Source organism: Triticum dicoccoides, chromosome 3B, assembly GCF_002162155.2.
Source record: "Triticum dicoccoides isolate Atlit2015 ecotype Zavitan chromosome 3B, WEW_v2.0, whole genome shotgun sequence".
Lineage (NCBI taxonomy): Eukaryota > Viridiplantae > Streptophyta > Magnoliopsida > Poales > Poaceae > Triticum > Triticum dicoccoides.
The window spans coordinates 246,391,843-246,412,610 of record NC_041385.1 but is presented as its reverse complement, the minus strand read 5'-3'; positions in this window follow the sequence as shown (position 1 = coordinate 246,412,610).

Genomic DNA, 20,768 nt, shown 5'->3' with positions numbered 1-20,768 from the left:
GTGTGAGGAAAATAAGCTTTATACGAACTTGTGATATGGAAGAAATAAAAGTGACGGACTACATAATAAAGTTCTTTATCACAAGGGGCAATATAAAGTGACGTTCCTTTGCATTAAGATTTTGTGCATCCGACCATAAAAGCGCATGACAACCTCTGCTACCCTCTGCGAAGGACCTATCTTTTACTTTTTAGTACTTACCTTATGCAAGAGTCATGGTGATCTTCACCACTTCCTTTATTTTGCCTTGTTCTCTTAGCAAGCGTCATGTGTTGGGGAAAGATCTAGACACATATATCCACTCGGATGCAGGTGATCATGAGTTATTATTGTTGACATTACTGAGGGAGTCCTGGACTAGGGGGTGTCCGGACAGCCGGACTGTCATCGTCCGTCGGACTTCAAGACTATGAAGATACAAGATTGAAGACTTCGTCCCGTGTCCGGATAGGGACTTTCCTTGGCGTGGAAGGCAAGCTTGGCGATACGGATATGTAGATCTCCTACCATTGTAACCGACTCTGTGTAACCCTAGCCCTCTCCGGTGTCTATATAAACCGGAGGGTTTTAGTCCGTAGGACACAACAACCATTACAACAATCATACCATAGGCTAGCTTCTATGGTTTAGCCTCCTTGATCTCGTGGTAGATCCACTCTTGTACTACCCATATCATCAATATCAATCAAGCAGGAGTAGGGTTTTACCTCCATCAAGAGGGCCCGAACCTGGGTAAAAACATCGTGTCCCTTGTCTCCTGTTACCATCCGCCTAGACGCACAGTTCGAGACCCCCTACCCGAGATCCGCCGGTTTTGACACCGACATTGGTGCTTTTATTGAGAGTTCCTCTGTGTTGTCACCGATAGGCTTGATGGCTTCTTCAATCAACAATGCCGTCCAGGGTGAGACTTTTCTCCCCGGACAGATCTTCGTATTCGGCGGCTTCGCGCTGCGGGCCAATTCACTTGGCCATCTGGAGCAGATCGAAAGCTACGCCCCTGGCCGTCAGGTCAGGTTTGGAAGCCTAAACTTCACGGCGGATATCCGCGGAGACTTGATCTTCGATGGATCCGAGCCGCAGCCGAGCGTGCCGCACTATCACGATGGGCATGATCTAACTCTGCCGCCGGACAGTACATTGGAGGCCGCACACGAATCCGCTCCGACCCATAGTCCGGAGCCGATCGCGCAGATCAAGGACGGGTGGCTAGACACTGCCTCGGGAGCCGCAACTTCCACGGCGATGGAGCCGAACACTAGCCTTGTCCCTTATAAAGCTCGTGACTCCGAGGTGCCGGACTCCCTGCCGGACTCCGAACCTCCTGCGCCCCTGCCAATCGAATCCGATTGGGCGCCGATCATGGAGTTCACCGCCGCGGACATCTTTCAGCACTCACCCTTCGGTGACATCCTAAATTCGCTAAAGCATCTCTCGCTATCTGGAGAGCCCTGGCCGGACTATGGCCAGGATGGTTGGGATACGGACGACGAAGAAATTCGAAGCCCACCCACCACCCACTTTGTAGCCACTGTCGACGATCTAACTAACATGCTAGACTACGACTCCGACGACATCGACAGTATGGACGACGATGCTGGAGACAATCAAGAACCAGCGCCTACAGGGCATTGGAAGACCACCTCGTCATACGACATATACATGGTGGACACCCCAAAGGATGGGGACGGAGAAGAAGCAGTGGAGGCAGATTCCTTAAAGAAACAGCCCAAGCGCCAACGTCAGCGGCGCCGCTCTAAATCCCGCCACAACAAGAATGGAGATTCCGGCACAGGAGATAATAACACCCCAGAAAGTGCCGAAGACAATCCCCTCCTGCAAGATTCAGCGCAGGAGGATGCAGAAGCAAGCCCTCATGAGAGAGCGGCAGACGAAGAGGTCGAGGATGATAATTACATACCTCCCTCCGGAGACGAGGCAAGCCTCGACGACGACGAATTCGTCGTGCCTGAGGATCCCGTCAAACAAGAGCGTTTCAAACGCAGGCTAATGGCCACATCAAATAGCCTAAAGAAAAAGCAGCAGCAGCTTCAAGCTGATCAAGACCTGCTGGCCGACCGATGGACCGAGGTCCTCGCGGCCGAAGAGTACGAACTCGAATGCCCCTCCAAGAGCTACCCAAAACGCAAGTTGCTCCCCCGATTAGAGGAGGAAGCATACATACCTTCATCACCAGCGCACAATACGGCTGACTGACCACCCCGTGGTCGGGACAGAGAGGCATCCAGGCCCTCCATCAAGACCGTACCCCGGCATCGTTCGAAAAGTACGAAGCCACGGGGGAACGCGCCGGACTTGCGGGATATATTGGAGGACAAGACAAGACAATCCAGATCTATCTATGGATCACGTGGGTGCCCCACGACCCACTACGAATATCGTCGCGCCGGATACAAATACTCCGACCGGGCGGAACACAGCAGACAACACTCCCTTGAGCTACGTCGTGATATTGCTCAATACAGAGGCGCCGCACACCCACTATGCTTCACAGACGAAGTAATGGATCATCAAATCCCTGAAGGGTTTAAACCCGTAAACATTGAATCCTACGATGGCACGACAGACCCCGTGGTTTGGATCAAAGATTATCTCCTTCATATCCATATGGCCCGCGGCGACGATCTCCACGCCATCAAGTATCTCCCACTCAAGCTTAAAGGACCAGCCCGGCATTGGCTTAACAGCTTGCCCGCAGAGTCAATTGGGTGTTGGGAGGACCTGGAAGCCGCATTCCTCGACAACTTCCAGGGCACATATGTGCGACCACCAGACGCCGATGACCTAAGCCACATAATTCAGCAGCTAGACGAATCGGCCAGACAATTCTGGACACGGTTCTTAATGAAGAAAAATCAAATCGTCGACTGTCCGGACGCAGAGGCCCTCACAGCCTTCAAACATAACATCCGTGACGAATGGCTAGCCTGGCACCTAGGACAGGAAAAGCCGAAATCCATGGCAGCCCTCACATCATTAATGACCCGCTTCTATGCGGGAGAGGATAGCTGGCTAGCTCGCAGCAACAACCTCTGTAAAAATGCTGGCAGTCCGGATACTAAGGACCATAACGGCAGGTCGCGTCAAAGCAAAAACAAATGCCGCGTTAACGGCAACAACGATGAGGATACGACAGTCAACGCCGGATTCCGAGGCTCTAAACCCGGTCAGCGGAAGAAGCCATTCAAAAAAACCACTCCGGGTCCGTCCAATTTGGACCGAATACTCGACCGCTCATGCCAGATACATGGCACCCCCGAAAAGCCAGCTAACCACACCAACAGAGATTGTTGGGTACTTAAGCAGGCATGCAAGTTAATTGCCGAAAACAACGACAAGGGGCTGCACAGCGACGACGAGGAAGAGACCCGACCGACGAACAGTAGAGGACAGAAGGGTTTCCCCCCACAAGTCGGACGGTAAACATGATATACGCAACCCATATACCCAAGAGGGAGCAGAAGCGTGCACTGAGGGACGTATATGCGATGGAGCCAGTCGCCCCTAAGTTCAATCCATGGTCCTCTTGCCCGATCACTTTCGATCGAAGAGACCATCCGACCAGTATCTGCCATGGCGGATTTGCCGCATTGGTTTTAGACCCAATCGTCGATGGATTTCACCTCACGAGAGTCCTGATGGACGGCGGCAGTAGCCTGAACCTGCTTTATCAGGATACAGTGCGCAAGATGGGCACAGACCCCTCAAGGATTAAACCTACAAAGACGACCTTCAAAGGCGTCATACCAGGTGTTGAGGCCAATTGTACAGGCTCAGTCACACTGGAAGTGGTCTTCGGATCCCCGGATAATTTCCGGAGCGAGGAGTTAATCTTCGACATAGTCCCGTTCCGCAGCGGCTATCACGCTCTGCTCGGACGAACCGCGTTCGCAAAGTTCAACGCGGTGCCGCATTACGCATACCTCAAGCTCAAGATGCCAGGCCCCCGTGGAGTCATCACGGTCAACGGAAATATGGAACGCTCCCTCCGAACGGAGGAACATAGAGCAGCTCTCACGACAGAAGTACAGAGCAGCCTTCTAAGGCAATTTTCGAGTCCGGCCGTTAAACGGCCGGACACGGCCAAACACGCCCGGAGCAACATCAACCAAGACCATCTGGCACATTCTGAGCACGCGTAGCAATGCGGCCCCAACCCCAGCCCTCGCATGATTGCAAGACCAACCCTCCGTGTACATCATTACGCTCTGGAGATACCATGGGCCTAGGGGGAGGGGCACGACCACAACAGACCTAGAGTGCGGCTCGACCACTCCAGGGGCTCACAAGTGTGTCGCCCTTTTTTATTTTTTATTTTTTCCTTCTTTGTATACACAGGACTCCGTTCACCAGAGGCCCTGTCTGGCGGCGAACCCGCCGAACTCACGATGCAACAGCCAGGGAGGGAAAAAGGCTGCGACGAACACTCAGGTGGTCTCCATTACAAGCATTAAATTTGATTATATACACCAGTCCGCAGCCCACCCCTGGAGGGGGACATGTTTAATTAGTCCAATCCCTTGCTTACCGCACTATTTGTATCATTCCGCACTCATAGCAGAATTCCTTAAATAAATAATGCAGCACTTTTTGCCTGTAATTGCATTACTTTACATATATGTTCACTAATGACATCTTGCACCCGTATATTTTGGTACGGCACCCCGAACACTTTCACAAGTGCGGCACCCCGAACTTATAGCATTATATGAATCGGCTCCGAATCATGTCTTGGGTCAATAGTTGGGTTTGCTCGGCTCCCACGTTTTGGTACCTTACGTTCCATTCTGTCGGCTAAGGTGGCACTGGGAGAACCACTGCGATTGGGTCCTGGTTGAGCTGGGCGATCGCCTCAGTGGAGAAAGCTAAAATAGACTGTCATGATAAGGCGAGAGACTGGTCGCTGTTCGAGAGGTCTTTTCGAGTCCTTAAAGACTTATGCCGCTTCAAGCGAAGAACCGGATAATGTCCGGCCAAGGCGTGGATAGCGCCCCGAACTCGGTCTTTCGAATACTAGGGGCTTCGCCGAAATTTAAAATTATAGAATTCTATGGCTAAGTGAGAGTGTTCAAGCATTATAAGTCCGGTTGCCTTGTTCGTTGTGTTGAGCGCCTCCCTAGATGGACCCAAAAATGGGAACAAGAGTGCTCAAGTTTATCCCGAACACCCCAGCACTCGTGGCTTGGGGGCTGAAGACGACGACTTGCCATCTCTCAGATTTTACAAACGGCCGCACAGAAGGTAATATTTTAAATCAAACAAGCGTTGCTTAGCGCATATGAACAAAGTTTTCAGCGCACAGGATAATACGTAGCGAGTCTACTCAATAATTACATCTCTGGGGCACTCATCTGCAATCTTGCGGGCACCCTTCAGGACAGTCTTATAGTACATCTCGGGCGTACGATACTCCTTGCCCGCTGGCAGCGCGTCAGTGATAAGCCTCTCCGCATCCAGCCTGCCCCAATGCACCTTTGCGCGGGCAAGGGCCCGACGAGCACCTTCAATACAGGCGGAACGCTTGATGACCTCCACCCAGGGGCACGCATCCACCATCCGCCGCACAAGGCCGAAGTAGCTCCCAGGCATGGCCCCTCCAGGCCACATCCGGACTATGAGGCCCTTCATGGCCTGCTCGGCTACCTTGTGGAGCTCGACCAACTGCTTCAGCTAGTCGCTAGGGGGCACCGGATGACCGGTCTCAGCGTACTGAGAACAGAAGACCTTCTCCGTTGAGCTCCCCTCCTCGGCTCGGTAGAATGCGCCGGCATCGGACACACTGCGAGACAGATCTGCAAACGCCCCTGGAGAGCTCTGAATTCGGGTAAGTGTCAGGTAGTTTACATTAACATGCTTTCTTTGCATGAAAAATGCCTTACCCGCCGCTATTTTCTTCACCGCCTCAATCTCTTGAAGGGCCTTATGGGCCTCGGCCTTGGCGGCTTTGGCACTTTCGAGGGCTGAGGCAAGCTTGGACTCTCGAGTCTTTGAGTCGCGCTCCAAACCCTCATGCTTTTCCATGAGAGCCTAGAGCTCTTGCCGCACTTCCGCCACCCGTGCCTCCTGCTTCTCTCGCTCCGCTCGTTCCGCGGCCGCATTGCGTTCGGCCGCAGATACGGCCTCCTTCAGGGCCGCCACCTCGTTCGTGGCCCCTGCAGTACCCATGTTATCCTTGTTATTTTTATTGCAACCGAAATCCTTTTCTGTAAGGTAAATATTCAAAGTGGTGTTACTCACCTTCTTTGTCCTCGAGCTGCTTCTTGGCACGGCCGAGCTCTTGCTCGGACCACTCGAGATCTTGCTTCAATGCACCGACCTCCGCAGTCAGTGCGGCAGAGGTCAGCAGCGCAGCCTGCAAACCCATATTGACATAATTTTTAACAACCTACGTATATCTTCATAGATCCTCAGTCCGGCTTTTCTTTCCGAACATCGAACCGAGCATCAGGGGCTACTGTCTATGCGGTATTACATTACATATTTTTAACTTCTTACCTCAAAGCCTGTTAGAAGGCTGCTGCAGGCTTCGGTCGGCCCGCTCTTGGCGAGCTGAACCTTCTGAATCACCGCACTCATGATAGTGCGGTCTTCTTCCTCGATGGAAGTGCCTTTGAGCGCCTCCAACAAGTTGTCTAGCGCCTCCGGTTGGACGGGGGCCGCCGCCGTCACGGTCTTGCCCTTCTTGCGAAGGGGCCGCCTGCCGGACTCCGGAACCACTGCGGGTTCCAGCGTGGAGTCCGGCGCAAAGTCCGGGAGGCTGCCTTGCGGCGCCTCCGGAGCCTCCCCCTGATGGGTCCCTTTCTGGGATCCCACCTCGGCGTCCTCAGCGGCACGAGGGGTGGAGGTAGTCGGGATGGAATCCACATCCGACGGAGCCAACGACCCGCTCGACGAAGCGGGGAGATCATCATCGGCCGGACTGCAGGCAGTGTGCGGCATTAGAAGGACACTATGTGACACATAAGAAATTATAAATCATTCAGGAATCCGGATACTTACGATCTTGCCGGAGGCCTGGCCCTTGAGGGCCACTCTTCATCGCCAACGTTGGCGTTGGCGGAGCTGTCCGGGGGAATAGTTCTTCCCCTCTTGGACCCTTCGGCCTCCCCTATTGGGGAGGCCTTCCTGTTTCTCTCTCCCTCCTCTGGGAGAGAGTCCTCTTTCTCCTCCTCGTCTTCGGGGGAGGAGTCCGCCTCGGAGCCATCGGACGATGAGTCTGATACCACCTGGCGCCGGGAACTTCTTCGAGTTCCCGTGGCCTCCTTCTTGGCCTTCTTCTCCGGCACCACATGGGGTGCCGGAACCAGTAGCCCCGCTAAACGGGCGTCTACTGGGTTTTCTGGCAGGGGAGCTGGGAAGATGATCTGCTCGGCCTTCTTCACCGAGTCCTGTCAAAGGAAAAGGGAGATTGAAACCCGCGTAGGGTCAAACTATTAAAAACAAGTGTCCCGTAAAGGGGTAGAATCACTTACCTCGTCAGCTGGACGCTGCGAGCGAAATCCGCGATCTTCAGTGGCGGATGCGGGAGCCTCGGCGCCCTTGAACAGCACCCTCCAGGCGCCTTCGTACGTCATGTCGAAGAGCCCGCTCAATGCCTGGTGCTGTGCCGGATTGAACTCCCACAAGTTAAACGCCCGTTGTTGGCAAGGGAGAATCCGGCGGATGAGCATGACTTGGACCACGTTGACAAGCCTGAGCTTCTTGCTCACCAGCTTCTGGACACAGGCTTGGAGTCCCGTCAGCTCCTCCGAACTACCCCATAGCAAGCCCTTCTCTTTCCAGGAGGTGAGCTGCATAGGGATACCAGATCTGAACTCGGGGGCTGCCGCCCACTTAGGGTCGCGCGGCTCGGTGATGTAGAACCACCCCGATTGCCACCCCTTGACGGACTCCACAAAGGCCCCTTCGAACCAGAGGACGTTGGGCATCTTGCCCAATATGGCACCTCCGCACTCCGCTTGAGTGCCCTTCACTACCTTCGGCTTGACATTGAAGGTCTTTAGCCACAAGCCGAAGTGGGGCTGGATGCATAGGAAGGCCTCGCACATGACGATAAACGCCGAGATGTTGAGGATGAAGTTTGGCGCCAGATCATGGAAATCTAGGCCGTAGTAGAACATGAGCCCCCGGACAAAAGGGTGAAGTGGTAAGCCCAGTCCACGGAGGAAGTGGGGAAGGAAAACGACCCTCTCATGGGGCCTGGGGGTGGGGATGAGCTGCCCTTGTCGGGCTGCCGGTGCGCGATGTCGCTGGAGAGGTATCCGGCGTCGCGCAGCTTTTCGATGTGCTCCTCCTTAACGGTGGAGGCCAGCCATTTGCCTCCCGCTCCGGACATGGTCGGAGAAGGTCGAGGCGAGACGCACGGACTTGGGCGCTGGAGCTCGAGAGTGCGCGGAGATGGATAAGCAAAGGAGGAAGAAGGCGTAGGTGAAAAGGTGGATCCTTATCCCCTTATATATAGGTGGACGAAGACTATGCGTCCCCACCGGCCTATTAAAACTCGCTTATCTACCAAGCGCCACCATCAATGGCGCGGTTGGGTTACCCACGTCCGTATTGATGAGAATCCCGGAATAAGGGGAACACGATCTCTGCTTCGACAAGACGTGCCAAGGAAACCGCTTTGCTAAACGCACTGAGGTGGTATAATAAAAAACAATTCAAGTAAAGGCTTGGTAGTGGCGTGATGTCACGCTACAAGATACGTCAGCAGATCGAACCTGTGTACATGACATTCTCTCTACGACGGAATGTGGAAATTATTTTGCAGAGCCGGACACTATCCTGGTGTTCACAATCTTCAATGGATTATTCGGAGGAGGAACCCGCCTTGCAATGCCGAACATTATGCGCGCTGGACTCATCATCATTGAAGCCAGGTTCAGGGGCTACTGAGGGAGTCCTGGACTAGGGGGTGTCCGGACAGCCGGACTATCATCGTCCGCCGGACTCCAAGACTATGAAGATACAAGATTGAAGACTTCGTCCCGTGTCCGGATAGGGACTTTCCTTGGCGTGGAAGGCAAGCTTGGCGATACGGATATGTAGATCTCCTACCATTGTAACCGGCTCTGTGTAACCCTAGCCCTCTCCGATGTCTATATAAACCGGAGGGTTTTAGTCCGTAGGACACAACAACCATTACAACAATCATACCATAGGCTAGCTTCTAGGGTTTAGCCTCCTTGATCTCATGGTAGATCCACTCTTGTACTACCCATATCATCAATATCAATCAAGCAGGAGTAGGGTTTTACCTCCATCGAGAAGGCCCAAACCTGGGTAAAAACATCGTGTCCCTTGTCTCCTGTTACCATCCGCCTAGACGCACAGTTCGGGACCCCCTACCCGAGATCCGCCGGTTTTGACACCGACATTTACTCTTGAGGTAAATAGTTAGGAGGCAAAAATATAAGCCCCTATATTTTCTCTGTGTCCAATTGAAGCTTTGATCTCATAAGTACCGCGTGATTGTTAGCAATTATGAAAGACTAAAGGATGATTGAGTATTTGGATTTGCTAGACAAGATCTTATATGGACTCTTTCCGTTGTTATGATAAATTGCAATTGCTTTAATGACTGAGATAATAGTTTGTTGGTTGTCAATAGAGTTCTGGATTCATACTTTATCTTGTGAATGAACTTAGCATAAGAAATTATATGCCAATATATGTCGTTGTTCTAAAGATGATCGTGATGCCTTCATGTCCGTATTTTATTTTATCGACACCTCTATCTCTAAACATGTGGACATGATTATCGATTTCGGCTTTCGCTAGAGGACAAGCGAGGTCTAAGTTTGGCGGAGTTGATGCATCCATTTTGCATCATGCTTTTCTATTGATATTTATTGCATTATGGGCTGTTATTACACATTATGGTACAATACTTATGCCTTTTCTCTCTTATTTTACAAGGTTTACATGAAGAGGGAGAATGCCGGCAGCTGGAATTCTGGGCAGGAAAAGGAGCAAATTTGAGAAACCTATTCTGCACAACTCCAAAAGTCCTGAAATTTTATGGAGAATTATTTTGGAATATATAAAAAAATATTGGGCGAAGAAAATACCAGAGGGAAACCACCAGGAGGCCACAAGCCTACGGGGCGGGCCCTACCCCCTGGGCGCGCCCCTAGGGCTTGTTGCCCCCCTGTCAGGCCTCTGGTGCCCCTCTTCTACTATATGACGTATTTTGACCTGAAAAAAAATAAGAGAGAAGCTTTGGGGACGAAGCGCTGCCGTCTCGAGGCAAAACTTGGTAGAACCAATCTAGGGCTCTGGGAGCTGTTCTACCAGGGAAATTCCCTCCCGGAGGGGAAATTGAAGCCATCGTCGTCACCAACGATCCTCTCATCAAGAGGGGGTCAATCTCCATCAACATCTTCACTAGCACCATCTCCTCTCCAAACCCTAGTTCATCTCTTGTATCCGATCTTTGTCTCAAAACCTTAGATTGGTACCTGTAGGTTGCTAGTAATGTTGATGCTACTTGGTTTGTTTGGTGGAAGATCATAAGTTCAAATCCTTGATGCTATTAAATAGTCCTCTGATTTTGAACATGAATATGTTGTGTGACTATTTACGGTTGTTCCTGAGGACATGGGAGAAGTCTTGTTATAAGTAATCATGTGAATTTGGTATTCGTTCGATATTTTGATGAGATGTATGTTGTCTTTCCTCTAGTGGTGTTATGTGAACGTAGACTCCATACACTTCACCATGATTTGGGCCTAGGGAAGGCATTGGGAAGTAATAAGTAGATGATGTATTGCTAGAGTGACAAAACCTTAAACCCTAGTTTACGTGTTGCTTCGTAAGGGGCTGATTTGGATCCACATGTTTCATGCTATGGTTAGATTTATGTTAATTCTTCTTTCGTAGTTGCAGATGCTTGCGAGAGGGGTTAATGATAAGTAGGAGTCTTGTCCAAGTAAGGACAGAACCCAAGCACCGGTGCACCCACATATCAAATTATCAAAGTAATGAACATGAATCATATGAGCATGATGAAAACTAACTTGACAGTAATTCCCACGTGTTCTCAGGAGCGCTTTGCTTGATATAGGAGTTCGTCCAGGCTTATCCTTTGTTATAAAAAGGATTGGGCCACCTTGCTACACCTTAATTACACTTGTTACTTGTTATATTTATGAATTATCTTATCACAAAACTATCTGTTACCGATAATTTCAGTGCTTGCAGAGAATACCTTGCTGAAAACCGCTTGTCTTTTCCTTCTGCTCCTCGTTGGGTTTGACACTCTTAATTATCTAAAGGACTATGATAGATCCCCTATACTTGTGGGTCATCAAATATGTGGGAACCAATATGGGCATTGAGGTCCCTCTATTGGTTATTGACCAGAGAGGAGTCTCGGTCATGATTCTCGAACCCGTAGGGTCGCATGCTTAACGTTCCGTAGCACTAGGGTAGTATTGAGATATTAATAATGGAAAGTCCGAAGGTTGTCAGAGTCCCAGATGGGATCAGGGACATCACAAGGAGCTTCCAAATGGTCCGAAGACAAACATTTATATATGGAAAGTTGTTGTTGGGATTCGGGGAAGAAGCCTGGTTTTTTCGATATTGTACCGGGAAGTCACCGGAAGGTTCCAGAGGGTCCAAAGGGGTACGGAAGTCCTTAGATGGTTCAACCATGTCCCATACAGTAGCATGGGCTGTAGGGGAGCCCTGACCTTATTGGGCCAGGCGCACCAACCCCTTCTTGGCCCATGCGATTAGGAAAGGGAAACCCTAAGGGGAAGGGCCCTCCACTTGGCTTGAAGGGCACTCCTCCCCACTTGGTCATGGCCCCTGCCTTGGGATGGGGGCTGGCACAACCGTCCCTCACTCCTATATATAGCGGGGAGGCACAGGGGGCAGCCAACCTTACGCCCTTGCCCCGTCTCTCTCCCGCTATTCCTCCGTATTCTCCGTACGCGCTTGGCGAAGCCCTGCTGGAATTCTGCTACCACCACCACCACCACCATGCCATATTGTTGGTTCAGATCTCATCTGACACCTCTCCCTCGCTTGTTGGATCAAGAAGGAGAGGGCGCTACCGATCCGAACATGTGCTAAACTTGGAGGTGCCGCATGTGCGATACTTGGATTGGATTGGATCGCGATGATGACCCACAAGCATAGGGGATCAATCATAGTCCTTTCGATAAGTAAGAGTGTCAAACCCAATGAGGAGCGGAAGGAAATGACAAGCGGTTTTCAACAAGGTATTTTCTGTAGTCACTAAAATTATCGTAACAGATAGTTTGATAGCAAGATAATTTGTAACGAGCAAGTAATAGTAACGGTAACAAAAGTGCAGCAAGGTAGCCCAATCCTTTTTGTAGCAAAGGACATGCCGGAACGGTCTCTTATAACAAGCAAAGCGTTCTTGAGGATACACGAGAATTTCGTCTAGTTACTTTCATCATGTTTGCTTGATTTGCGTTCACTACTTTGATAATTTGATATGTGGGTGGACCGGTGCTTGGGTGTTGTTCTTACTTGAACAAGCCTCCCACTTATGATTAACCCTTCTCAAGCATCTGCAACTACAAAAGAAGAATCAAGATAAATTTAACCATAACATTAAACATATGGATCCAAATCAGCCCCTTACGAAATAGCGCATAAACTAGGGTTTAAGCTTCTGTCACTCTAGCAACCCATCATCTAATTACTAATCCAAAATGCATTACCTTAGGCCCAAAGATGGTGAAGTGTCATGTAGTCGGCGTTCACATAACACCACTAAGGGAATCAACAACATACATATCATCAAAATATCAGACGAATACCAAATTCACATTATTACTTATGACAAGACTTATCCCATGTCCTAAAGAACAAAATCAACTACTCACAAAACATATTCATGTTCAAGATCAGAGGGGTATTGAATAGCATGATAGATCTGAACATATTATCTTCCACCAAATAAACCAACTAGCATGAACTACAGGATGTAATCAACACTACTAGCAACCCACAGGTATCAATATGAGGTTTTCATTCAAAGATTGAACAGAACAAATGAACTAGGGTTTGGGATGAGATGGTGCTGTTGATGTTGATGAAGATTGCTCTCCCATGATGAGAGGGTTGTTGGTGATGATGACTGTCGGTGCAACAAACCCTGGGTCCGTTGCCCAGACTGTGCACAGGTCCAAAGAAAAGATTGCAACAAGATTGCAAGACCAAGGCCAATCATAAGAGATCAGCTCTTTGAAGAATCAGAGTGCAGATCAGGAATACCAAGTCAAGCTAGAGGAGCAAGATGTCTCTAAGGGAAAAACCTCCCTTGTCGGGCAGGAGAGCCTAGCAAGGGCGAGGTTGCCCCGGAGACGAGCCTCCAGACCGCCCCGGCAGGCTTGCCGGGCGCATCAAGGGCGGATTACCCCGCCAAGGCTTCACCGCTCCACCTCATCATGACGCAAGTCATCGATCAGTGCGGTGTCAAGCCCCCAAGTGACTAAGTGGCTATTTCCTGGCACATGGCATCCACTTCCTACAGAATACACCTCCAAATGACTCTCGTCCTGAGAAGTGTCAAGCAAGCAGGCACGAAGCTGTCAAAGCAGCCTGGCAAGTTTTGACGGGCATGCTGTGATGTGACACTAAGTGGCGCATTTAATGTGCCATGTCCGCCTACAGAATTAGGTATGACAGTGATACCTCTCCAACGTATCTATAATTTTTGATTGTTCCATGCTATTATATTATCTGTTTTGGATGTTTAATGGGCTTTAGTATGCTATTTTATATTATATTTGGGACTAACCTATTAACCGGAGGCCTAGTGCCAGTTTCTGTTTTTTTGCCTATTTTAGAGTTTTGCAGAAAAGGAATAACAAATGGAGAACAAACGGAATGAAACCTTCGTGATGATCTTTCTTGGACCGAAAGCAAACCAGAATACTTGGAGTTGAAGTCAGAACCGCCACGAGGCGTCCACGAGGCAGGAGGGCGCGCCTAGGGGGTTAGGCACGCCCCCCACCCTCGTGGGCCCTCGTAGCTCCACCAACGTACTTCTTTTGCTTATATATACTCATATACCCTAGAAACATCAGGGGAGACACAAAACCACTTTTCCACCGCCGTAACCTTCTATACCCATGAGATCCCATCTTGGGGCCTTTTCTGGCGATCTGCCGGAGGGGGAATTGATCACGGAGGGCTTCTATATCAACACCATTGCCTCTCCGATGAAGCATGAGTAGTTTACCACAGACCTTCGGGTCCATAGTTATTATCTAGATGTCTTCTTCTCTCTCTTTGATTCACAATACAAAGTTGTCCTCCATGTTCTTGGAGATCTATTTGACGTAATACTCTTTTGCGGTCTATTTGCCGAGATCCGATGAATTGTGGATTTATGAACAAGATTATCTATTAATATTATTTGGTTCTTCTCTGAATTCTTATATGCATGATTTGATATCTTTGCAAGTCTCTTCGAATTATCTGTTTAGTTGGCCTACTAGATTTATCTTTCTTACAATGGGAGAAGTGCTTAGCTTTGGGTTCAATCTTGCGGTGTCCTTTTCAGTGACAATAGGGGCACCAAGGCACATATTGTATTGTTGCCATTGGGGATAAGAGGATGGGGTTTATATCATATTTCTTGAGTTTATTCCTCTACATCATGTCATCTTGCTTAATGCGTTACTCTGTTCTTATGAACGTAATACTCTAGATGCATGCTGGATAGCGGTCGATGTGTGGAGTAATAGTAGTAGATGCATAATCGGTCTACTTGGCACGGACATGTTGCCTATGTTCATGATCATTTCCTTAGATGTCATCATTATTATGCGCTTTTCTATCAATTGCTCGGCAGTAATTTTTTCACCCACCGTAATACATGCTATCTTGAGAGAAGCCACTAGTGAAACCTATGGCCCCTGGGTCTCTTTTCCATTATATTAAAGTCTCTTTTCCATTATCTTTGCATCTCTTTTACTATTTTGCAATCTTTACTTTCCAATCTATACAACAAAAATATCAAAAATATTTACTTTACTATCTCTATTAGATCTCACTTTTGCGATTGACTGTGAAGGGATTGATAACCCCTTCATCGCGTTGGGTGCAAGGGTCTTGATTATTTGTGCAGGTACTAGGTGACTTGTGCGTCATCTCCTACTGGATTGATACCATGGTTCTCAAAACTGAGGGAAATACTTATGCTACTTTGCTGCATCACACTTTCCTCTTCAAGGGAAAACAACACATGCTGAAGAGGTAGCAAGAAGGATTTCTGGCGCCATTGCTAGGGAGATCTACGTCAAGTCAAGCCATACAAAGTACCCATCATAAAATCTTCTCCCTCGCATTACATTATTTGCCATTCGCCTCTTGTTTTCCTCTCCCCCACTTCTAAAACGATTTTCGAAAACCTTTGCCTTTTCTTCGCCCCTCTTCCGTTCGCCTCTTTTCATTTTCTTCTTGTGTGCCTGTGTGTTGGATTGATTATTTGTCACGATGGCTCAAGATAATACTAAATTGTGTGACTTTTCTAATACCAACAACAATGATTTTATTAGCACTCCGATTGCTCCTACTACTGATGCTGAATCTTGTGAAATTAATACCACTTTATTGAATCTTGTTATGAAAGATCAATTTTCTGGCCTTCCTAGTGAAGATGCCGCAACCCATCTGAACAATTTCGTTGATTTGTGTGATATGCAAAAGAAGAAAGATGAGGATAATGATATTGTTAAATTGAAAATATTTCCGTTTTCGCTTAGAGATTGTGCTAAAACCTGGTTCTCTTCTTTGCCTAAAAATAGTATTGATTCATGGAATAAGTGCAAAGATGCTTTGATCTCTAAGTATTTTCCTCCCGCTAAGATCATCTCTCTTAGGAACGATATTATGAATTTTAAGCAACTTGATCATGAGCATGTTGCACAAGCTTGGGAGAGGATGAAATTAATGATACGTAATTGCCCTACACATGGTTTGAATTTGTGGATGATTATACAAAGAAATTATGCCGGATTGAATTTCGCTTCTAGAAATCTTTTAGATTCGGCCGCGGAAGGCACTTTATGGAAATCACTTTAGGAGAAGTTACTAAACTCCTAGATATATTATGGTTAATTATTCTAAATGGCACACTAAAAGATCCACTAGTAAAAAAGTTCATGCGATTGAAGAGATTAATGTTTTGAGTGGAAAGATGGATGAACTTATGAAATTGTTTGCTAATAAATATGGTAATTCCTACAACAACTGTTATGGAAATTTTAATAAGATGCCCTTTGATTTTGAGAATAGTGTTAAAGAATTTATGAGTTCGCAAAAGAATTTCAATGCTTTGATTGAATAAAAATTGCTTAAGATTGATCAGTTGGCTAGGAACATGGATAGAATTTCTCTTGATGTTGATTCTTTGTAACTTAGATCTATTCCACCTAAGCATGATATCAACGAGTTTCTCAAAGCCATGAGAATTTTCATTGATGAGTGCAAAGAAAGAACCGCTAGGATGCATGCTAAAAAAGATTGCTTTGTGAAAGCTTGTTCTAGTTTTCATGATAATAATGATGAAGAGCTAAAAGTGATTGATGTGACTCCTATTAAATCTTTACTTTCCAATCTATACAACAAAAATACCAAAAATATTTAGTTTACTATATCTATTACATCTCACTTTTTTGAGTGACCGTGAAGGGATTGATAACCCCTTTATCGTGTTGGTTGCAAGGTTCTTGATTGTTTGTGCAGGTACTAGGTGACTTGTGCGTCGTCTCCTACTGGATGTATACCTTGGTTCTCAAAACCGAGGCAAATACTTACGCTACTTTGCTGCATCACCATCTTCTACTGGATGTATACCTTGGTTCACAAAGACTGATTTGCCATTGTGGTGGCCCCTTGCTCTATAAAAGGAGGCCCAGGCAACCATAGAAAGGAGGCCCAGCCAAGCAACTGATTTGCCATCGGGGATTCGGCCATTTGGACCCCTCTGTACACTCATACGCGCGTAGATGCTCTCGCCCCGAGGCAACCCTGTCGGGCAAGAGCACTGCGTCTTTCCACCACCATCCACCATCAATCCACCAAAGTAGGAGTAGGGTTTTACGCCTCGCGGCGGCCCGAACTTGGGTAAATCTGCCCGTGTGATTGCTGTCATGCTGTGTTGCGCTTCTCTGCTCTTTGTGCAACGTGCCCGTCCCCCTGCCAAACCAAAGGGGGCTCATGGTCCCATAGGTGGCCATGGTTTCCCATGACATATTTGGCGTGCCTGGTAGGGGAGGGCGTGTACTTGCATGAACCCGAGAGCGTGGGCAACATGTCATCTTCATCGCCATTTTCGTCGTTAGTGCCTCCATCAACTATGGCGCCCAAGAAGAAGTATGGTGCCGCAGCTCACCCATCCACCTTGAAGGTCCCGCCGGCCGCGACCGCCAACGTCGTAGGGACCGCGGGGACACAAGGAGATGTGGACGTTGCGGGAAGGGGGCGAGGTCAATGAGGCAGTGTTGTTACCACCTCCCCCACGGTCGGAGCAAGAGGCACTAGCGAAGGATAGCATCAGCAACATCCCAGCGGCCACGCCCCACAAGGTACGGATAGAGAGATTATTCCTCCTGCACCTCTCCGCCCGGCTGAGGGACGCAGCCACGGCGGTGATGCTGCTCTAGGGTAGATTGCAATTCTCCGGTCGCCCCCGCCGCAGGTGCGCTCATGGGACATGCACCAGCCCCGGAGCAGATTAACCCAGCCAATGCTCCGAATGGAGCCATTGGCCCATGCATGCCACCACCTCATCTCCACGCCATTCAAGCGGCTAGCTCTCGACGGCGAGAGCCTGCCGCAGCCACTGCTGGCACCATCAGGAGCCGAGCGATGCTGCAGTCTACTTTGACAGCACCTATGCCAAGTACAGCTTCAGAGGCCATGGCGCGGGCCCAGCTGCTGCTGAGATTTCCGCTGACAACCGATCAGATGGATGAGTGGAGATCCACCATTCAAAGATTGATCGGTTTTCCCGGGGCGGGAGGATCACGGCGAGCTGGCCCACCACAGCCTCCCCAGGCATCGGTGACGACCCATGCCGCTGGCCGCGCAGAAGAGGCCGCCCCTACGATGCAGTCCCCTCCGCGGCCGTCAGCATGAGAGCCACGGCCGGAGCCACACGACCAGGAACCTGACGACGCCTCGATGGCTTCGTCCGACCCTCAAGCCCATCAAAGCCAACAACGAGCCCTGGAACACCGTTAGGGGGAGGTCGCGCGCGTCACTTTCGAACGACGCCGCGACAACCACCATCCATCAGACAATCGAGATGGCACTGGCGTTGGCGAGCCCGCGCTCGGTGAGGATGGGTACCTGCCTTTTGAGGTCAGGTGCCCTGCATTCACTCGCGAGCTATGGCAAGTCCGTTGGCCATCTGCTCGTATGTTCAAGCCAGAGATACTAGAGAAGTATGACGGAAGATTGAACCCGGCAGAATTCTTGACCATCTACATCATCGCTATTCAAGCTGCTGGGGGAAGGGATGAGAAGGTGTTCAGCAACTACTTCCCTTTGGCACTCAAGCCAAATGTGAGGTCTTAGTTGATGCACCTGCCAGAGATCTCCATTTCGACCTGGGCTGACCTATGCCATGAGTTCATTGGCGCCTTCATGGGTGGCCATCAAGAACCAGGACGGCCCAGTGACTTGCAGCTTCTCCCACAGAAGGAAGGAGAGACTTTGCGGAAGTACATGCAGAGATTCAGCCGAGTCCACAGGAATATTCCAGATATCCACCTAGCAGCCGTGATAGCTACGTTCTAGTCCAATGTGTGCAATCGTCGGATACATTCTAAGATGAACGTCTGGTTTCCCAAGACTGTGGAGGAGCTATACACCCTGGTGGATAAGTGTGCTCGAGGAAGAGGGGAGAAGACTCCCGGGAGACGAGGATGTCGTCGACGTCGATTCAGAGGTCGACGACGAGAGCAACAACCAGAAGAAGAACAACAAGTAGCGCAGTAAAAGACGCAAGGACAAGAAATTGATGACAGTTGAAGGGTTAAGCACACCTAGTACCGGCAAGAAGGCCAAGCCTGAAGCACCCGGCAAGGACGTTGCCATGTGCACAGATTGTCGAGACGCTGCGGCTACCGAGAAGGCTGGGAAAGGTGACGAGCCGTACAGCAAAATCCATCAGACCAAGGGCCATGATCTCCAGGAGTGTCATCAGGTTAAACAGCTCATCAAGATGTAGAGGGCTGAGTATGAGAAACGAGATAAGGGAAAAGGTCAGAATGACACTAGCGGAAAGGGCCGAGGCAGTGGAGCAAACCGCCACGACAAGGCTCCTCAGAACCAAGGAAAACCCGCCAGGGGCCATGAGAAGGAAGATTGCAATAATGAAAGTGATGGAGGGGATGAAGAGGAAACCAGCGAGCAGGAATTCCAGAAAGCCACTGACGCCCTCTGCATTGAAGGGGGTGCATCTTTGCACTCCTCTCGCCGTCAACTTAAATAGTGGGCATGTGATGTCAATGTCATGGAGCCAATGGCAGATTCTCGGAAGCTGCTCAAATGGTCACACACGCCAATCATCTTTGATGAAGTGGATCACCCTGACCGCGTCATTGCGATAGGGTGCTTTCCGTTGTTGGTCTCGCCAACAATCTACAACCTCAAAGTCACTAAGATGTTGGTCGACGGCGGGGCTGGGTTGAAGCTGATCTCCCCAAAGGTCATAGCAACTTCGGATGCAGAGGAAGAGCTTGAGGTCATGGGCACGTTCCAAGGAATCAGCCCCGGTAGGAGTCGTCCTAAGGGGAAGATCACGTTGCCAGTAACATTTGGGGGAGAGTTGAATTACCACACTGAGAAGGTTGTGTTTGATGTGGTCGACCTCCTGCCGTACAACGGAATCCTTGGACGCCCAACTCTGGCCAAATTCATGGCGGCGTCTCACTATGCCTACAACACCCTAAAAATGCCAGGGCCGATGGGTGTCATTTCCATTCCGTAAGACAAGAAGGACGCAATGATTTGTGTGGATAAGATGTACCGGGACACAGTCGCGGTAGAGGCCACTGAAGCCACGGTCCCCGCCAAGGAAAGCAAGGAAAAGGAGAAGGTTAGCGGGGACACCAACAAGAAATCCGGGAAGCGTACCTCTTCGGAGTATGTTGCACCTGTTGATGACTTGCCGAAGAGTTCCAATAGCAAGAGGTCCAAGGCTACTGCACCCTCTGTGAAAAAGGTCCCAGCAGGGCTGGCTGGCGCTGATGGTACTTTCACTATTAGTGCCACCCTCGATGACAAATAGGGAAGCGCGCTTGTTGCCTTCCTACGGGAGAATATCGATGTGTTTGCCTCGCAACCATCCAATATCCCTGGTGTTCCCAGGGAGGTAATCGAGCACCACCTTGTTGTCTGCCCACATGCTCGACCTGTCAAGCAGAAGGTCTAGAAGCAAGCCTTGGAGTGGCAACAGTTCATTGCTGAGGAAATCAAGAAACTTGAGGCAGCTGGTTTGGTCAGAGGGGTGCTGCATCCAACATGGTTGGCAAACCCAGTGGTCTACGCAACACTAATGGGAAATGGAGGCTTTGCATAGATTTCACACATTTGAACAAGGCATGCCCGAAAGACCCATTCCCCTTGCCACGCATCGACCAAATTGTTGATTCCACTTCCGGGTGCGATTTGCTCTCCTTTTTGGATGCATACTCTAGATACCACCAAATCTTTATGTCCAAGGAAGATGAAGAGAAGACCTCATT